The sequence below is a fragment of the Apteryx mantelli genome, chromosome 1 (genome assembly GCF_036417845.1).
Source record: "Apteryx mantelli isolate bAptMan1 chromosome 1, bAptMan1.hap1, whole genome shotgun sequence".
Lineage (NCBI taxonomy): Eukaryota > Metazoa > Chordata > Aves > Apterygiformes > Apterygidae > Apteryx > Apteryx mantelli.
The window spans coordinates 79,283,391-79,303,715 of NC_089978.1; positions in this window are offsets into that span (position 1 = coordinate 79,283,391).

Here is a 20,325-nt window from a genome sequence, read left to right on the forward strand (position 1 = left end):
CCAAAATTATCTCATGTTCTGTAAATCTTCTTTCTAAAACAGATCATTGAGCAATTTTCCTCATTTCTGCTTACACTTTCAACAGCTTCTAAGCACTAAAATCCTCTCAAAGTGAGAGCACATACAAAAAAGGTAGCAGCATTCATGTGCATTCAGGGCTGATCAGAGACGGGGGGGGGGGGCGGGGAAGTCATATTCCTGTGCATCAATTAGTACTACTTCAAGTTAAAGGTGATTTCCTTACAATATTACCACTCTATAGTATGCAGACTGGCCTTCAACTAGCCAAGCACTTCTCCATATGCATATGTAGTCCAAGTTATTAGTTTGAACAGGGAAAAAATAAATGAAATTGGAAACCCCTGCAGATTAGGAAGCAGATGTGTTCATGCAGTGGCCATCAGGCTTTTTTTTCTTCAGCAACACTCTGTTGATCATTGTTTTCCTCTCTCTGTCCCGCATTTATCCAGTGTTAACCACTGAACAGAAGCACCTATCTTATGGGAGAAGTTAGGCTAGACTTTTAAATGTAGATCATGTTCATCTTTCCATTGACTATTCTGGGAATCCAAGGCAGCTTTTAAGTCAGGTAAGTAAATCCATTGAGTAGATAGGATGCTTCTTTTAACATTTTCTATCAAATTCTCCCCAGAACACAGCTCCTGCCCACCAAAAACACTTACCTCCAGAATCATTAATAATTGCTGCTCACCAGCAGGAAGGAATTATTACAATGAAAGGAAATTTGTATGTTCAGACAAATTACATTCTCCACAAACAATGTAAGAGTCAAGTGCTATTATGTTATCGTGTCTGTCACACCATTGTATCTGTTATTGTCTTCATGTAATCACTTTGATATTTACCTTCTGTTCAGTATATTTTCAGAAACTGTTAATTTCTTCTTTCTTCATTCTCTCCCCAAATCATATGCAATTTATGGCAAAAAATATGCATTTTTATAGCTTTGAATATTTGTGTATTCTTAGTATTCCTCAGTCTTCTTTGTATGACTGCAGAAGGAAAAAAAGAAAAAATAAATTTAACTTAGTCTCTTAAACTACTAACTCCACAAAAAATGGACAACAGTTTCTGTTAATATCTTTGAAATCTGTATCTGTCTTTATTTTTGGATTAGAGTCCACAAGACTCCATTAGAGCTACTGCTGGACATTTCCAAAAAACTGGGGTTTACTGTCCCAGACAAGTCAGTTTCTAATCTTTCATCTTGCCAAAGCTTATTCATATGTTTAATGCTTTGTTCACAAGCAGACAGATTTAAGTGAATGGAACTTCTGCCATGAAGTTAGGAAAATATGTATGTCTTTGCAGGCTCAGGGCCTAATTAAATATGCATATTTTATCTCTTTTCATTTAGTCTCAATAAAGAAAGTTGCAGAATTTTAAAATATCATTAGCATGCCTTGTCATATTGCATTTTTACTATTATGATGCAATTTTATTCAACCTAGTGCTGTATTTTAATAATGTAAATGGCACATTTAATTTTATTGTTACCTATTACAAAGAAGCTTGTTTTTAGGATATTGCATAGGTATGAAAAAATACAATTTTAAGTACCTTAACTATTGAAATAGAATTAGGTAATATTTAAATATTAGTATAGAAATAAAGTATATTAGTATAGAAATGTAATATATACTATAGTATAGAAATATGCAAAGATTGTAGCCCTAGAAGTAGTAAAATACATTATTTTTACTCTTTCCATTTTTAAAAGAAATGAAAGAAAAGCTACAGGGAATGCTGATTATGAGTGTGAATGTAATTAGGAAGAGAATATTTTTTCCAGAGGCATGCCCATAGAAATGATGGGATATTATACAAAGTAAGTCACTAGTTGAGGTAAGAATAGTCTACTCCTTTTTCAGAATGTCTCTCAGATGAAAGTTAATTCATACCCTGAAGAATGATTTCTCTTTAACTTAAGGGAATTTCTGTGTGAAGGCTATCCTGGGGTTATTTGACTTCAGCCTTTCTTCAGAACAAAAGAAATGAGCTCAGGTAATGGAAACGTCATAGAAAGGGAAGACTAAGCCACAGAAGTAATATTTTTTTGACTATTTTTAAGGAGACAACAGCCTATCATTTTCCCTTGAAAAGAAAACAAACAAACCGCCATAGAAGGTAATGTGTCATTATTGTGTGAGTTTCAGCTCTCATTAATTTGTTACCTTTGCAATATTTTAGAAAGATTAATGTCTTTTATACTTTTTGACAGCTTAGTTCCTTACTAATTTTAACTGCTAGAATGTCAGAATATTCATGAATGTGTAGAAGAGATTATACATCTCATCGTGATGACAGGATTCTTGCAAATCAAAACAAAGTTGATAGAAGATAGACTGACAGAGAAATTTGGAACTGCAGCCTAGTAAAAAGAGAGTTACGTTGCCTGTATCTTCACTTATCTCATTGAGCACTGTTATTTATCATTAACTGTAAATATGACTTAGATCATATACCTGTTAAAAATGTCATGCTACCTTTAAAGAAACTAAAGTTTACCAGCCCTTCCAAGAGGAATTAATTTGGTAATTTGGAATTAATTTGACAAACAATGTTCTAATTAAAGTATACAGTAGAAATGTTAATGAAATGATGTGGAGAAATAATAATCCCTTTGTTCCATATAGTATTCAAGTATTGAATTATGAACAAAAAAGAAGAAAATTTTCACAACATCCAGAGTCTCAAGACAGTTTCTAAACTAAATGCTGCAGAAGAGAAGTCTACTCAGGGTGACTGATGCTCTCAGTATGAAGTCATATAAGGGCAAGCATCATCAGGGCATTGCAAGGCGGCTTGCACAGGAAGTGATAAGATTTTCTTCTCTGCATTTTCCCTCCCACTTTAAAAAACAAAAAGCAAACCAAAAAGCCTGTCATCTTTCATTGATAGATGGTATTTCCAGCTCAGTCTCAGAAATTAAGATGAAGAAAGGTGGATGTCAGCTGAACTGTTGAATCAACCCAACACATGATTTTCATCATAATCAACAGGCAAGAGGTTTTTCTCCACAAAAGCTGTGTTTTAAGCAAGAAGAGAATGTCTCATCTAACTTTCGGTATATACCTAGAGTGAAAAGGTCTGTCTCTGAGCCAGTCACCCTAAGATCCTTTTATAATCAGTGGAGAGAATAAAACATTTTCTGGGAGTGTTTTCTCAGTCATTAGGATGAGAAAAAAATATTTCCTCTCATTGTAAAGTATATGCTTATAGTACAGCGTAGTATGCCAAATAATGACAGATGATTCACAATTTTATAGTGTCTTCCAAAGGCCAGTGAGAACTTGAAAAACTATTGGACTTGTGATAAGGCAGTTGGGATTTAGGGAAAAAGTTTCTAAAGAAAATTAGAGGGGAAGCAGACAAATGCAGAAGGGCAAACAAGTTTGGAGGAATCATTTTGTGAAGACGAGGACATAGAAATTCTGAGTTCTCAAAAATAAACAATAAATGACTTTTGAAAAGATAAAATTCTGATCAGAGGCAGAGGAAAGCAGAATCAGAAGTTCAAGTCCTATTTAAGCATATTAAAACCAGATCAAGGAGAAACAAATATATGTGCTATACAAATGCAAACCATCTGAAACACTTGGGTGATGATTATCTTGCTTCTAACAAAGATATAGACACAGTGGATGTCTCAGAAATCTAGCCAAAGGAAGGCAATACATGGGATACTCTCCGATGAATATACTTATTCCATGGTAGAGGCTTCACAGTAGCAGCAAAGTAGATACACTAGCGAAGAAGTGGAATTATACGATAAATGAAATTCTGAGCTTAATAAAGTATCAGAAATGACAGACTATCTGTGTACTGAAACTGAAATATGGATCGTCTCAAGCCTTAGAAAGAAAAACTTTGAAAATATACGATACTAAGGGTATGTTTTTATCATCCAACCAAGGTACAACAGGCACTGTGACCAACTAGGTACTATGGGAGATCAGTGTGATGAGGGCAGAAATCATTATAATGACACCTTTCAGCTACCTGTAGGTAGCCTGCAACAAAAAGATTGATTTTTTAGTCCTTCTGGAGAAACTATTCAGAAAATCCACAAATGAAATGAAAACAAAAGATTTATTTCTGAGGAATGCATGGGACATGGTTCAAAAATGACTGTAGAAGAGACACTCTGTAATGGTGTATATAATTTACTCTAATTCACAGGAAAAGCTGCCCTAAAGAAAACCTTCCCTAGTAAACTTTAAAATCCGTGCAATGTAAAAAACAACAAGACTTTTTTTTAGAGAGGAGATAAAAGAAACATTAAAAAAGGACACAATGATTTCAGGTAGTACAAAGCTGTTTAAGGACACTCTTAAAAGGTTAGATTGAATGTATAACATCTATTAGAAGACAACATACAAAGTATTCTTCATGTTCAAAAGAGGAAATTGGGGAACTCTGACAAGATAATGGACAGTCATAAAAAGTTAGGCCAAAAGGATTTAGAAGAATAACTTATTAAAGGTATTAAAACCACTAATAAAACACACTAGAAACAGGAAACTGGACAAAAAACCTGTAGAGATAATGATCAATGCGTGGATGAGCATTCAAGGAAGGTAAAGTCGTAGGCAACAAGCTAAATCAATTCTTTGCATGAGCGTTCGGATGTTAAAAGAGTTCCCACAGCAGTGCCATCCTTTATGGAAGACAAATCAGAGAAAGTATATTAGATTAAAGTGTCAGTTGAAGAGGTTTTAGAACAACCTTATACACTGACTAAAAAGAAATTGCTATCACTGTATTTTAATCATATAAGAGCTCTTAGAGGAACTTAAGATGTGAAATTGTCTAATTATTAATTCTAAGAATTTATGGGTTAAAATACTCTCATTACTAAAGTAAATAGCCTTACTAGTAGAAACTATAGCAGAAAGAAGAATGAGTAGATGGATGGATGGATATCTACATACATCTACATAATGGGGAAAGATAAGCGGAATCATAACTTACTAGGCAGTAAGTAAGTTCTTGAAACACAACAAATCATCAAACTGTGTAATTCATCACCACACTAGATTTCTGATGCCAAATTTGTGGATGACTGCAAAAAGCTATTAGACAATGTATTAGTGAAAATCTATTGAAGGCTATTAAAAAACGCGTTGGAGGAAGTCCCTAAACCCTACATTTCTGGAACTTAGGAGGATATAGTGGGGGAAGTATTGTACATTTCCTCTCTCTTATATTCTTCTAAGTATTCATTACAGGCCACTATCTGAGAAGTACTGGAATAAACAGACATTTAGTCTGACTTATTAACAGCCATTTGTATGTATATCATAATGCATATGTATGAGCATAATGCATAATGAATATACATTAAACAGCTAAATTAGATTGCACAGAAACCTTTCATTTCCTATTACACTTTGATATTATACTTCTGTCATTTTTAAAGAGAATGATTTTGGAAGGATTTCTGTGTGACTTTTGCAAATAAGTACAGGTAATATTTGGTTTAGAGAAGCTTTCAATTACACCTAAGCATTTGGAAAAACAGTTCTAGCAAAAATGTTTACTATATACACATTTCCTTTTCTATAGTTGTGTTTCAGCATCTTTCAAATAGGACTTAAGCAAAATTAAAAATGAAATGAAGCAAAACTCTGAATTTAAGCATAACAATTTAGATCCATTAAGTAATATAGTGAAATTTAAGAGTCTGAAGACAGACCCTGATAATTAAAGTACATTTTTACTACAACTGCAATGGCACAAGCATAGCAAGATATGAAAACACAGCACTGATAATATATTTGTTTGTTTCTGACTCATAATATACAGGGAATTATACTAATTGAGATAAATGCAATATCTGTTAACTCAATGTTTATAGATAAAAAGAACATTTAATATCAAATGCTCATATTGATAAGTATTAGAATTGTTGAGAAATTACTTCCTACTTGCATCAGTTAAACAGCTGCTTAGATTCATTGTAAATATATATATATTTGTAAATAAAGACATTTTAGATTCTGGAGCTAATGTAACTTAGCCAATCTTCAAATAATATTCTGAAAAGTGTGAACACTCCACTGGTTTTCAAAATTAAACTTGGCTTTTTAATTTCAGACTCATGATAGCAGCATTTTTTCATTCATTTCACTTTACTCATCACCCTGGGAGAGAACTTAAGGCACCAGATGGGACTGGGACACCTAGAAGATATCAACTACCAGCACAAGATGGGAATATTATTGTGTTTTGTACCTCTGTTTCTAAAGAGAATGTCAAAAAAAAAAAAAAAAAAAAAACCACATAGTCGACTGTTATAGCAATAGATCTTTTTAACAGATTCACACTTTTTAGATGACATTCATTTTTATCTGCTTCATTTCAGATTTTCATTTTTCTATTTTGTAACTGGAACTCAAACACTTATAAATCCTGATTTTATCTCAGTTCTTGTCCCAGTCTTGCTAGCAGCAAATTTACCCAAAACAGTTAACACTTACTGAGACTTTAAATAGGCCAGTTGGCAGAACTGCCTAGATTTTATCTCCACCATTGGCTGCAATGTCTGAATAGTCTGAATATGCTAGAAATTTATGTAAAGTGAATGATTTAATGAATTTGCTAGGTATGCCTTGGAAAAGACATATTCTTTACTATTCTTCCTGACAAGGTCTCAGCATTTCTCCAGTATGTGAGACCAGAGAAAGGAATAAACAGTCAAGATTGTTGTTTGGATAACACCAACAGTTTAGGGATCACAAACTAAAAGAATATGTGCATGATAATAGTACCAGTTGAATTTAGCCTCTACCAGCAGTGAGATACTTGCTATAGTCTGGTACTGGAAAACTCTGCAACAATGTACATTCTCCAGCCAGGTGGTTTTCAGTGTGGCCAGCTGGGTGTAGTGCTGCTGTTCCTAATACAAAACTGCATTTGTCCCATTTGTCCAAATTATATATTTAACCATATAATTTTCAAAAACTCATTCATTTCTTAAAGTCTTCTCAAATGATTATCCCTATTTTATGGAATAGTAGGAAAAACAAACAAACAAACAAAACCTTATTCCCTATTTTACTGAAGACAGTCAGGCAGTGGAGCAGGTTTTCCAGAGAGACCATGCCATCTCCATCCTTGGCAATTTTCAGGACAAAGTCTTGAGCAATCTGGTCTGATACCTGAGCTCGGCCTGCTTTGTGCAGGAAGGGGGACTAGAGACTTCCTGAGGTCCCTTCCATGATCTCATGGTCTGAAAAAATACTTGTAGCTCTTCTGCGTCATGTCAGCAAAGACAATAAAGAATAGCTTGTGCAAAATTTTAGTCATTTGTCCTCAATAACAAAGATCTATTGTGTTTAATGATGAGTCCCTTCAGGTAAAGTAAGAATGGTGATATTTTGGGAGTTGGTTTGTTGCCATTTGCTCTGGTGTGTGGAATATATTGCTAAAGCTTTACAGAATTAATTAAAAAAAAAAAAAGAAGCTTATTAACCTTTTACTTCTGTTTATGTTTTCTGAAGAAAGTATGCATGTGCCTGGAATCACTCCTACAAGATGCTGGAGAAAGGTTAACCTGCACTTATGGAAAAACTTGGGAAAGAATTCCATAGGGAAGCTAATATTATATTGTCTAGTATTTCGGTTGGGCCCTTGTTATTGCTAAATATCCACCGTAAAAATACATCCAGAAAGAAAGTCTTCTGGGAATCAGGGGAGGATCTCAGGGCATCTCTCGCTTCATCTTCAGATTTTCAGCTGCTGAATCATAACGTATTATGTGTTAGTTCGTTGTAACTGTAACTCTATGACTGAATTGATGGTAGTTGTTAAATGAAAGAGGCAGCTGGGAAATTGGACCCTAGGAATGGGGCCCAGTGGATAAGGAGCAATGTAAGGCATGTTTGGAGTTAGGAAGCTGAGCAGGAAACTCAGACATTTGAGTCTGGTAGTCTTGTATTTGTTTGGGCCTCCTAACATCTTGAATACTGAGTTTTGTTAGATCCTGACAGCTGAAGAACAGGCATTGGGGATTATTTCATTATCCCCATAGCACTCAAGGGAAAAAAAAAAAAAAAAAAGCCTTTGCTCACATTCCCCAGGCACTAAAACTTGATCGTTTGATAGAAGCAATGCACGATCTACAGACAGTCCAGCCTCTATTCTCCTGGCTCCCCTGTGCCTCTGCAAAGGTACACAATTGTGTTTCCACACTACAAACTACACAGCTGGATTTCCATTGACTGTACTCCTCAGCTATGTGAAAGAAAACAAGCTTCAGTAACTTAGGCTCCCTACAGCCCTACAGGACTCTGCTAGCTTTTGCTGTAGAAGATAGGGATGCCCAACAGAGGTCTCCCAAGCCATATAAATGGGTACTGCCTTTTCACAAGCACTATGTATTTTCTGCCTTTAGCAAAGTATACAAAGATAATGCATGCTTTACTCTCAAAATTGCTAACAATATACACAACATGCTTTAAATGAAATTTGAGAAATAGTTTATGGCTGTTTTCTATGCAGCATCCTGTAAGCACCAGAGCAACATCAAGAAAAGTGACTGTAGCTGGCTTAATTTGCAGTGTTTGTGTCATGTGCATTTGTACAACTGCCACGTACTTCATAGCCATCTCAAGAATGGCTGCATGTATTTGTTGAGGTTTTTACAAAGCATACTCACCAGTTGTTTCTATAATACATAAAACTCATACTTTGTCTCTAAAGCAGCCTCAGACAGCCTTGTAGATGCTTAAGAGTTTTTTTACAAGAAGTTCTTAGACCACAGAACTAGTTTATTGTCCAAGAAACATAGAGTACCAGAAAGGCTCCTAGTTCTTAGCTTGCTTTCACATATGTACAGAGGCTCTCTAAATTCTAACTTGTTTGTTTGAAATAAGTCATTGTTTGGATGAATTATGAAGCAATTCTTGTTATATATTCATTTGGAAGACTCTTGTTTCATCTCAGAGAAATGTTAATGAATTAAAAAAGAAATGTATTTTATTCAAGGCAAAGTATACCAATCTGCACACTGTGGTGGATTAATGGGAAGCCTGAAATAAACTTTGATATAAAAAGTCCCTTTTTTTTTTCTTTATTGGTAATATCTTTAACTATGGATATGGATTAACAGTACATTGTATGCACAGTGAGTTTCTTATGTTGGCTTTCATTTTAGAGATGTAAGAATTTTTTTTATAAAATGTAAAAGTTATTTGCTCCTCACTGATAATCATGTATTCTAATTTTCCCAGCCCGTTCCTACCTTCTAAATTCAGCTAAGTTCTATAGGCATGTACCTTTTCTTCTCTCTTTTTTCTTCTTCCCTTTTTCTGTGATACAGTTTTTGTTTGTTTGCTTGTTTGAAGAGCGAAGTATATTAGTTTGTTTGGGCAATCTTTGGGATTTGCAGCACAGATATGTTTAAGGAATTTAGAGCTTAAGAATTACTTCCTGACAAGCTTCTAAAAGCCAGTGTGGGTATTATTATTATTATTATTATTATTATTTTTGCCTTTCAGCATGACCAAAATATCTGCATATGCAGTTGTGAGAGGAACACTCACCTATTGACATAGGAGAAACGGGCATTCTGGGTGAGATTCATCTCACCTAACTCTAGTTTCCTGAAAAATAGGCATCTAGTCAAAGCTATTTGTCTAGGCCTCTTCTCCCTCCCCTTTTAGTCAATGGAGAGAAATAGATACTGCCACAGTCAATTCATCCCTCCTCTCTCAGGCACAGAACCAAGACAGGATGAAATTCCTTTGGGCAGTTGTCTATTTCTCTTGAGTGACTGCATATGGAGGCTAGATTACTAGCTTAGAGCAGCCATTTAACTTTCAGATGGCTAGTTGAGGTGAATCATACGTTCTGTGTACATTTGTTGCTCAGACTGTCTGCATGCAGAGAAATTACAGACTTGGCAAAGCCATTTTGTATGCTGGTAACAAATACTCTCAGTGTATTGTTACAAAGAAAATGGTGTTTGCAAGGACTGTTCTTCCAATCTTTCATTTGCTGCTGTGCCAGTGAACTGCTGACTTCCAAGAGCCAGAGATTATCAAGCCAGCAGTGGGTGAAGGCGCTGAGGAGCAGCAGGACAGAATGGGCAACTAGTAAAGCTTTTGGACAACTCTGTGAAGTCAGTAATTATCAGGACTTTATGTAGCCACTGATAAGCAAATTATGACTAACTTTCTGCTTCCTAACAACACACCATTTAAAACTCTTCAAAGGGTTGGTTTTAGTGCTTGAGAAGTGGTTTGAGAAGTTATGAATTGTCCAGTGAGTATTACAGAGGCAGAGAACTGTGTTGTTCCAGGTCAACTACAGCAGAATTAGTGCAAGCATTAATGTAAGAACAAGGGACTGTGGACTAGAGTAATATTATACTTGTCCATATGAATTGCAAAAAGAGCAATTTGATCTTCCATGCTTATTTATAGGCCTCTGGGGTCAGAGGGTTTTGAAACATTGGGGCAGGAAAGATAGGAATCATGACTGGGACTTTAATAATTTAAATAACAACTGAATTAAGAGTTAAACCCTAAGTTTCGACCCAAATTTTGGCCTATGTATATCTTGTCAATACATTAATAGAGATCTAATATGTGCTATTTAGATTCATAAGATATTTTTATTGTAATGGCATTTGGGACAACAAGAATTTTCCATGAATATATTTTCAGAAACACCTAGGTTATCTACAATTTTATCTAAAATTTTTAAATAATCTCTGTTACTCCTTCAGTGAAATTACAGAAATGTCAGACTTTGCTGAGCTCTACTTTGAAGAGAGGGGAATAAAAATTTTGCTTTATTTATTGCCTTCTAAGCAAGGGACCAGTGGGAGCGTTATGCTATTTTTTGTAGCTTTCATGTTGTCATCTGTAAAGTGATGAGTCTGACATCTAACATTGCACTAACAAAGTTCTGGTTTTTTTTGTTGTTTGTTTGTTTTAAATCAACTAGCAGGTCTTTTGTGTGCACTGTGTTGCATAGATTCAGTTTGTCCTTGAATCAACCACCGTGAGAGGTAGTTTCCCAGAAGAGCTGAAAGGGCTAAAACAGAAATATGAAATGGGAACAAAGAATATACACAATATATGCCAAATTTTGCTGCCAGATTTCTTTTGCAGCCTAAGCAGAGGTTGAGAGAAGATTGAGTTCAAGGGTTAGAGGCATTATCATGCTTGTTTATTTAGTCCACCAATTTTGTACATTTTCATCATAAGTTTCCATTGAAGAACAATTTCTATACATCTTAGGATCAAATCTGCTTCACTAAATAACTTTTAGAATTGCTACATTTTGTGTAAATGGTACCTTGACACATTAGCTAATTCCCCCCAAATGGCAATGTTCTGTTAGCTTCTTTAATGCAACCAAATATTTAGGACTTCTTTTCCTTCTGTGGAAATAGAATAATTCATACCTGTCAGCTTTATCACATTTCATATATGTGCTATATACATGTACTCTATATATGGAGTCCTGGCGAACAAGTTTAATATGAGCCAATAGTGTGCCCTTGTGGAGTTGAAGGCTGACTGCATACTGCATTAACAAGAGCAAAGCCAATAGATCGAGGGAAGTGATTATTCCCCTTTACTCAGCACACATGAGGCTACTGTTAGACTACTGTGTCCAATTCCTCTCCCCTCATACAAGACAGATTTAGAAAAATTGAAAAGATTCCTGTGAAGGACCACAAAAATATTTGAGGGCTGGAATATATGATTTTGGAGGAGATACCAAGATTCTGCTGAAGTTTGATTAGCCTGGAGATGAGAAGGTTAAGGTGGGATCTAATAGCAGTATTCCACTAAATAAAGGGAGGCTTTGGCGAAGATGGATCTAAACTCTTTTTAGATGTGCATGATGAAAGGAGAAGTAGTTTAGGTCACAATAAGCTTGCAACAAGAACGATTCTGACTGTCCTTGAGGGAAAAAAAAAAAAAAATCAAGGTAAGAACTGTTGAACAGTGGAGCTGATTGTCCAGAGAGGCTGTGAAATCTCCATTTTTGAATATTTTAAACTCAGCTGAGCAAGAGGTCAAGCGCAACCTGATCTAACTTGAGGTTAGTCCTTCTTTGAAATAGATTGGATAGTTTTCAGAAACCTAATCTAACCTATTTTTTTCCTATGATTCCATGACTCAATAATTAAAAAAAAAAAAAAACTAAGACACTTGACTTTTAATATTTCATAAATTTTCCCCATATATAAATATACACATACACACACATATATACATGCCTTCCAGTAAAGTCTGTGTTAGATATGATTTACTTATTTATCTATATATATTGTAGAATAGAAACTTAGAATAGCTTAAACTAGAAGGATCATTGGGGAGCATAAGGTCCAGAACCCTCATTTAAAGCAGAGCCAACATACAGATTGTTCTCTCTATGCAGAGCAGCATATATATGTGTGTGTATCTCTCTCTCTCTCTCTCTCTATATATATATATATATAGTGCATGTATATATGTACACAGACACACTTATACACACACACACGTCTCTCTCTCTCTCTCTCTCTCTTTCCTACATTTATAAAGAGAGATTCATTGCTTTACAGATTACGACTAAACTGCTGCTGTTCTCTGCATATAAAAATGATTTAAATACAAGGTATCTATCCAGACATAAAGGGGTAGGTTTTATCATTTAGGAAAAATAATAAACTTTAGGACTGTGTTTTAGAATCTGGAAATATTATAACGATTTTGCTGAGAAATCAGATTATCTGATCATTATCATGACTAAGGAAAAAAAATAGTTGATATTAAAATGATATTAGTTGATATTAAACATGAATTTCAGCTGAAGTTTATGAAAAATCAGTATGTTGGCTGACTTTGCTTTTGTGTTAGTTTAAAATTAAAAATGGAATTCTTTCTGGGAAATATTGCTGAGCTGTTCTTTGGAAGAAAGGGTGGTTCAAGCATAACTATGTCCATTTTGAGGAAAGATTTCTTTCCACTGAAATCAGATAGAAATTTGCATTTTCACCATGGTTATGACGTGAAAATAACCGTGTCATTATTACTTTGTACTGTATGGTATATGATCTTTTACTGATTATTTCTTTATGCTGTTCTGCTATTCTGCAAGAGCCAGTTTCAGTGAACAAATCCACAATTTTCTAATATAAATTTTGAATGTCTCTTCATAACACTGAAATATTCTAATTCTAGAGTATTTATTGCTCTAGTGACTATGATTAGATTGCCACTCTTTTACCTATATATAAACTTTTTTTTTTTCTTTCCTTAGGATAGGTACCTAGAACAACACTTTTGTGTTCAACAGTAAAGATATGTAATATTTGAATAAGGCCTCCTGTATATATTATAAATACTGCTAATAACTTTCAATGAAGCTATTACAGTAGAAACCTCTTTCCCAAATACAGAAAACCTGGAAGAAGTAGACTGATGGGTGGGCAAAACCCATTAGAAAAAGCTAGAAAAATCTTACATTTACTGAGTTTATGTCAATGTGCATTTGAACTACACAGTTTATGATAGACAGGATTTAACAAAGATCTTTCTTGTCTCTAAAAATCATGTGAGTGAAAAATAATATATTCCTCCAGTTGAACCTATGGGGAACTGTGGAAAATTAAATTTTCTCTTTCTTAAAATATGCAGATAAAACTGTCCTAATAAACTGTCAATAGGAAGACAAGCTTTTCTCTCAGTAAGTGACCAACTTTCCTAATATCTTTAATAGTTTTCTAAAATTGTATGGCAATTTGATTATTCTGACGTCTTGGTGTACAGCACACTGAGATGAAATACGCAAAAGTATCTTTCTGGATAACAGACATTTATTTCTGCTGAAAAGAGGAAAAAATGTGTATTTCATGTGCCTATATCCTAAAAGATTTTATTTGTGAAGTAGTTTGATACTCTTCCCAGTGGTTATCTCTGACTTTGATATGGACCATGACATTCTAAGATGGTAGTCTAACTTACCTCTAAATTTAGTTTTGTTCTTTTTGAAATGAATATTTGTAAATGATTTCACATATGTAAAAACACATCATACAGCATGATTGCTTCTGTGTATTGTATCATCAGTTCTTCCCAGATATAGAATAGAAATTTTTCAATCAATAGTTTGTGTTATTCACATATCAATAGCCTATAGTACTTGCATATATGTATCTACATATCAAGAAGTAGTTCACAAATCAGCAAAAGATTATGGAGAGACCTGAAGATACCATGTAGACTTTTGTGATTATATGATTGTGTTGAAAGACAAAAAAAAAACCAGATTTTGCCTGGCAGCTGTCTGGCTTACCAGAAGCAGCAATTAGCGTTGTAATTATAAATATAGTTTGTAGAGTTGATTGAAAAAAATCAAAAAAAAAAAAAAAGCCCTTAACATTTCAGAAGTTTCAGTAAGAATGCCTTTATTTGCATTGATGTTGTCAGAGAGAAAAATTATGTAAAGCTTTTGTTTTGATAAGGTCAGGATTTTTTTCATTATAGCTTTCATAGATAGTGCCTGCCTAAATCCTATATCTCAATCTCAGTTTAGCAGACTGTTGTGCTCTACAGCTCAGAAAGTAATTCCAGCTACTTTCTCCCAGCTACAGCTTAATGTCAGGAAAGACCTGAACTCCATCAGTATCTCAGTATTGCGTCACCAGGGTCCCCAGGCAGGAGGAGCTCAGAGATGATCTGATTTGGAAATGTAGCAGTGGAATGCAGCTGACTCCATGTTGACATCTACCTCTGTAACATAACCTCTACCAGTAACTCTTGATGCCCTTTACAATCAGTGAAAAGAAACAGCCAGTCACCTGGGGTGTCTTTGAAACTCTCTGCAAGGTCATCAACCAAAGGAAAAGGAAACAGGTATAGCATCAGCCTGCCTCTATAGTGGTCCTACAGGGGGCTGTAAGCTGCCCCACAGCTACAGGCAAGGGGAGCTCCCCACCACCCATCCAAGACACCACCCATCCTCTTGGCCCCTGGTCTGGAGAGGGAGAGAGAGAGGGAGAGAGAGGGAGGGAGAGAGAGGGAGGGAGGGAGGGAGGGAGAGGAGGGAGGGAGGGAGGGAGGGAGAGGGAGAGAGAGAGGGAGAGAGAGGGAGGGAGAGAGAGGGAGGGAGGGAGGGAGGGAGAGGGAGGGAGGGAGGGAGGGAGGGAGAGGGGGCACTTGGACCATGTGACCAGGAGGGGTGGGGCTTCTGCTGGAAGTTGGCTGTGGGGCCCTGGGCACTTCTTATCTTGGATCAAAGTAGCCCTTATACTACTACTGATATTAACATAACTGCCAAAGCTTCCTGTGATGTTGATTGGTGGAAAAAAAGGGGGGGGGGAGGGTGGTCACAATAAACCATAGATACTTCTATTAAATTTCCCTGGTTTTCCAGAAAGAGCTCAAATCAATACTGCTTGTTAACTTTTCAGTAGGAATCATTTAGCATTGAACGAATCTATTTTGCTGCAGACCAAGGATGGGAAGATCAATTTTAGCTACTTTATTCACTCACCAATAGATCTATTTCTTTATGCTTAGCCTTTATAGCAACATGTGTTCTTCCTTAATATTGTTAAGGCATATTGTACCTAAAAAATTCTGTTCAGGGCCCTGAGCTTTTAATCAAGCTAAAAAATTCTCTGGATAGTTCAAATGCATGTATATAGGAAGGTTTTAAGCCATGTTCTTTTCTTTCTGCCGTTACCAGAACTGAATTGTTCACTCTGTTTTGGATGTATGTTAAACTCAACCTCAGAGAAGACTAAATTGCAATTTTGTAGTCCTCCTAAGAAAGGGACACTGCCTAGGTAGATATACTGCTGCAGGAGCAGACCAAAAAATCATAAAATTCAGAAAGTCTCACGCACCTCCCTGTTTTGTCAGGAGAAATGCATTTTAATAGAACATCTGCATGGTCCTGAAAACAAGTGGAGGGATCCCAGGCTTCCTCCTCCACAGCTGCATCTGCCTCATTCCCGACTACTTCTTTACAGAGGGTCCCTGCTCATCTTTATCACTGGAATCACAAACAGTGTCTGTTGGGAAGACACGCTAGGCAAGAACTGTCAGTCTAACCCTCGGAGACTATAAATGCAAAAGGATTTTGCTATGAAGTCTGACAGTGTGCTTTCTCGACTTGAGATCATATACCACCTGTAGGGAAGCTAATTTAAGGATAAAAATGATAAATAAAAGACTAGGTGGCAAAATAAACAGATTTCAGCAGCTCTTTCCTCTCTTATATTACAGTTTCAAAATTTTGCAGTTTCAAGCTCTTTATTTTTTTTCCTCCTGAAGCCATTTGTCTAAAGCTTTGTTTAAAAAGGTTAATGTTTCAATAATCATAATTAAAAAAAAAAAAGCTTTGGAGCATCAACTGAAAGTTTAAACATTCAGAAAATATCTTCCTCAAAATAATTTTCATTGTTGTTATTTATTCTTTTGGTTAACTCATGGCTTTCTAGCTAATGTGATTAATTTCTTGGTGAGTAACTTATGTCTGTATATGCATTTAAATGTCTGTACTTCCTTCCTCTCTGCCTTTGGGTATTTGTTTAGACACAGATTTTCACACATATAGGTGTAACTCTGTCATATTTGTTGAAACTAGTCTTTGTTAAACTGCCAGATTCATTTATTTAAAATCTTTATTTAGAAGCTAAAAAGATACATGACCTCAATAAATTTTGATACAATAAAAGTCTATCATGAACCAGAGACCACTTTTGTATTTTGTAGGTTAAATTATAGGAAGGACTGTATTTTCTTTAAAGATGTCATGAATCTAGACGTATCTGTAATAATTTTGTACTAATGTTTCCCTTTCAGATGAAAAAAGATTTTAAGAGTAGTAATAACAAGTAAAACTACTACTATGTATGATCTTTCTTCTTCTTTTTTTTTTCTTTTCTTTCCTACCTACAAAAAATTGTTCCATTCCAGACTTTGGGGACTTAATTAGCTGTAGAGCCTGAGAAAATACCTGCTTAATGCAAAGATTGCCATTTATAAGAGATTACAAAGGATTCAGGATACATTGTGTTCCTGTTAAATGCTAATTATCTTGAAATTATGATTATGCCAACCACATTTTAAATCGTTTCTAAAAAGTGTCATAGAACAGCTCTTCTGCTAGTCATTTGGTGAGAGAAAGACATGATGTTTTCATGTAAGTAGACATTAAAAGAGAGCAGATAAACTACTGTTAACCCTATACTTAGCAAACACCATGATGATATTGATTATAGCTGTCAAAAGTACTTTAGGCTTTACCTATACCGATGATGATATATCCATTCCAGGGAGTAATCCCTGATTGTGAGGTGAAACGTGGCTCAAGTCTGCCCAGTCTTCCTCTAGAGCAGACTGGTTGTGTTCGCACTACACAGCAGGTGGCCCTGGTTATTCTTCTTTGGGCCTCCTAAGGCACCTCTTTTATTTATCATTGCGGACATGCTTTTATTTATTTACCCACCTCATCAGATCTCCCTTTGCATCTGTTACTGGGCTTCCCATTGTGCACTGTCTTTTGTTCCTTACTGAATTGTTCTCACTAGGCCAACCAGGATAACATGATGTTGAGCAATGCTTCTTTGTATTGGGACTGTTAAATGCAAAGAAAACATAAACCTTACGAAAAACAGATATACATCACATCTTATGTTTTGTATCACTTTTTATCAAGGCAGCACTGCTTCAAGTAACTTATATTGAAACACCTAGTAACAATGACATTGATTAAATATTGGACATTATACTTACTACTATAATAATAATACTTAGCTTATTTTACCGTCAGAGACTATCAGTGATTTGTTTTGAGAAATATCTTGGGAGAGATTTGTAGTCTTTTTATTTCTTCCCAGTGTTCTTAACCATGTATCCTATTTCAGTGGCATCTTTGTTGTTTTTGTTCCTATATTTCTCACTGGGAGTTGTCCATCTGTAGTGTGTTCTGTCTTGCTTGCAAATGTTTTGAGTGCTAAATGCAGTCCAGGGACTAACAACAGTAAACAAGCTGAAATGAAATATTATAGAAAATTGAGTTGTATAAACCAAAGAGTACTAAGAAGCACTGGAAAGCAACTGGAGAAGAGGAGGGTTCTAGGTCAAATTTGGAGATATTATTTGCTCAGATAAAGGCACTTCTCACTGAATACTACTTTCAAAGAACCTAATTATCCTCAGCTTTGTGTTCAAACTTACATCCTATCATTGATTTTTTATAGAATTTCTCTTAAACAGTAATTTGAAATTAATATTTAATGTCAGCCTTAAGCAGATAATTACAATACTAGGAAACGTGGATGTGAAAATATAAAGAATTTCAATTTTAATCTTAATAAGGAACTAAGTCTCTGGCAAGGTTACATTCCATCTGATATAAATGAGAATGATACTTGAAAGTGATACAGGAGAGTATACAGTTAATGAGAACAATCCTGAAGTGTATTTCACTTCTCAGGATGCAGATTTGTTTCATTCTGGTTAAATCCATATATGATTTTGTGAAATAGGTGGTGAATTCTGGTGAATTTAATCCATATGTCGTGAAGGGCTGATTCTCACACTTGGGCCCTGACTTGTGAGTATAAGGTGACTCTGAATAAGGTGACTCTGAAATGGAGGCATCTGTGAACAGACCTGAAATTTATAAGTACTGCTGAAAGGCTGTATGTATATATTTTGCATCTTCCTCACTAACACAATTTTGCAAATAATTTATATGTTCCATATGTAGAAAATGTCTAAACTTTCTAGAAATGTTCACACTCCATGAACTCCTGTTTACCCTGACTCCGGGTCCTGTGAGTCAGTCTCTGAGCTACAGGGAGTTTACATTCATTTCTAAGCGGCAAACAGTGTGGAAGAAGTACACTGAATTTAGAAAATACAGGATTACTTGCTTTACCACAGTTTGCCACTGTCCACAAATGCTGACCTGTGGAATTTCAGCATTTTTCAAATGGGCTTGAGTAATGCAGTGATGATCTTTGATTGAAGCCTTTGATTTTTTCTTTTTTTTAATTATTTTATTCATTAACTTTTTGAAGAAAGAATTCACTATAATTTCCATTTTGTACTTCTGAAATATTTTCTTAGCACTTGGGGTTCTGGATATTTATAGATAGTCCTGAAGGAATTATCTACTTGAATGATGAATCACTGGTAATTTACATCATGATGAGAGGGAATCTGAGAGCAGAGAATTTTTGTGTTTCTAGCTTTTGGTTTGAAAATGGCTTAAAGACAGAGGTATTACAAAATCTGCAGGAACAGAACTAAATTTTCTTCAGATTATAAATGCCATTGTAATTATTATTTTCAACATGGCCAGCCTTTTTTTTTTTTTTAACAGAGAGGATAATTTTTTAATCTACTGGATAATCTCAGATACTTTTCACAGTGATCAATTTTTTGAAAGAAATGATATTTAAAAGCATAATTAAAACTGGAAATATTTTGGAATGATCAAATCATCTGATTAATGCAAAATATTAACATATAAAAACATAAAGATGCTATTAAGCATGATTTTAATCACCTAATATTATGCATCATTTTTTTCCATGCAGATATCTCTACCTTACCTAATCTCACTCTTACATTTTCTGCTTGTATTTCTCCATGAATCAACACTAAAATAAAAATAAAAATCTCCCATAATTTTTTTGAATTATTGAACCTATCTGGTCCACCAACTTTCCAGTGATTTTTTTTTCCTCTGCAGTCTAGGCTCCTCTCTTCAGTTCACTTGTCATAAGGATCTTCTTATTGACTCAGTCCTCCCAGGGTTAGGCTGTCCAAAGAAAGTCACTTTTGCAGCATCAAATCATTGGTTGGTCTGTGCAACACACGACATGGAACATAATTACAAATGGACCTAAAAAATAATCAGATAGCAAAGTGAGGGAGACAAACTGAAGACTGAGAACAAGATTGCAAGAAGTTATTATTGGTATAAATCAGACTGGGACCAAAATGGCAGAGGAGAAAAGGCAGAACATTACAAAATGGTTTGGCAAGGAAGTTTAGTTTTCATAATGTAAAAGAGAGAAGCATATACTTACATCAATAACAGTTTTCAGTATACACATGCACACATATATCTGTGTATATATAGATATAGATACAGTTAGAATTAGTGAAAGAAAATAAAACTTGTTTTAGAGAGTATGTTTCTTACTGTTCATGCACAGTTTGTGACATTAAAATCATATATCCAAAAGCCCCGGTATTCTGTGGTTACGTGAGCAAACGTTGTCAACATGGGAGGTATTTCAGCAAAATACATATCTCATAAGTTTCAATA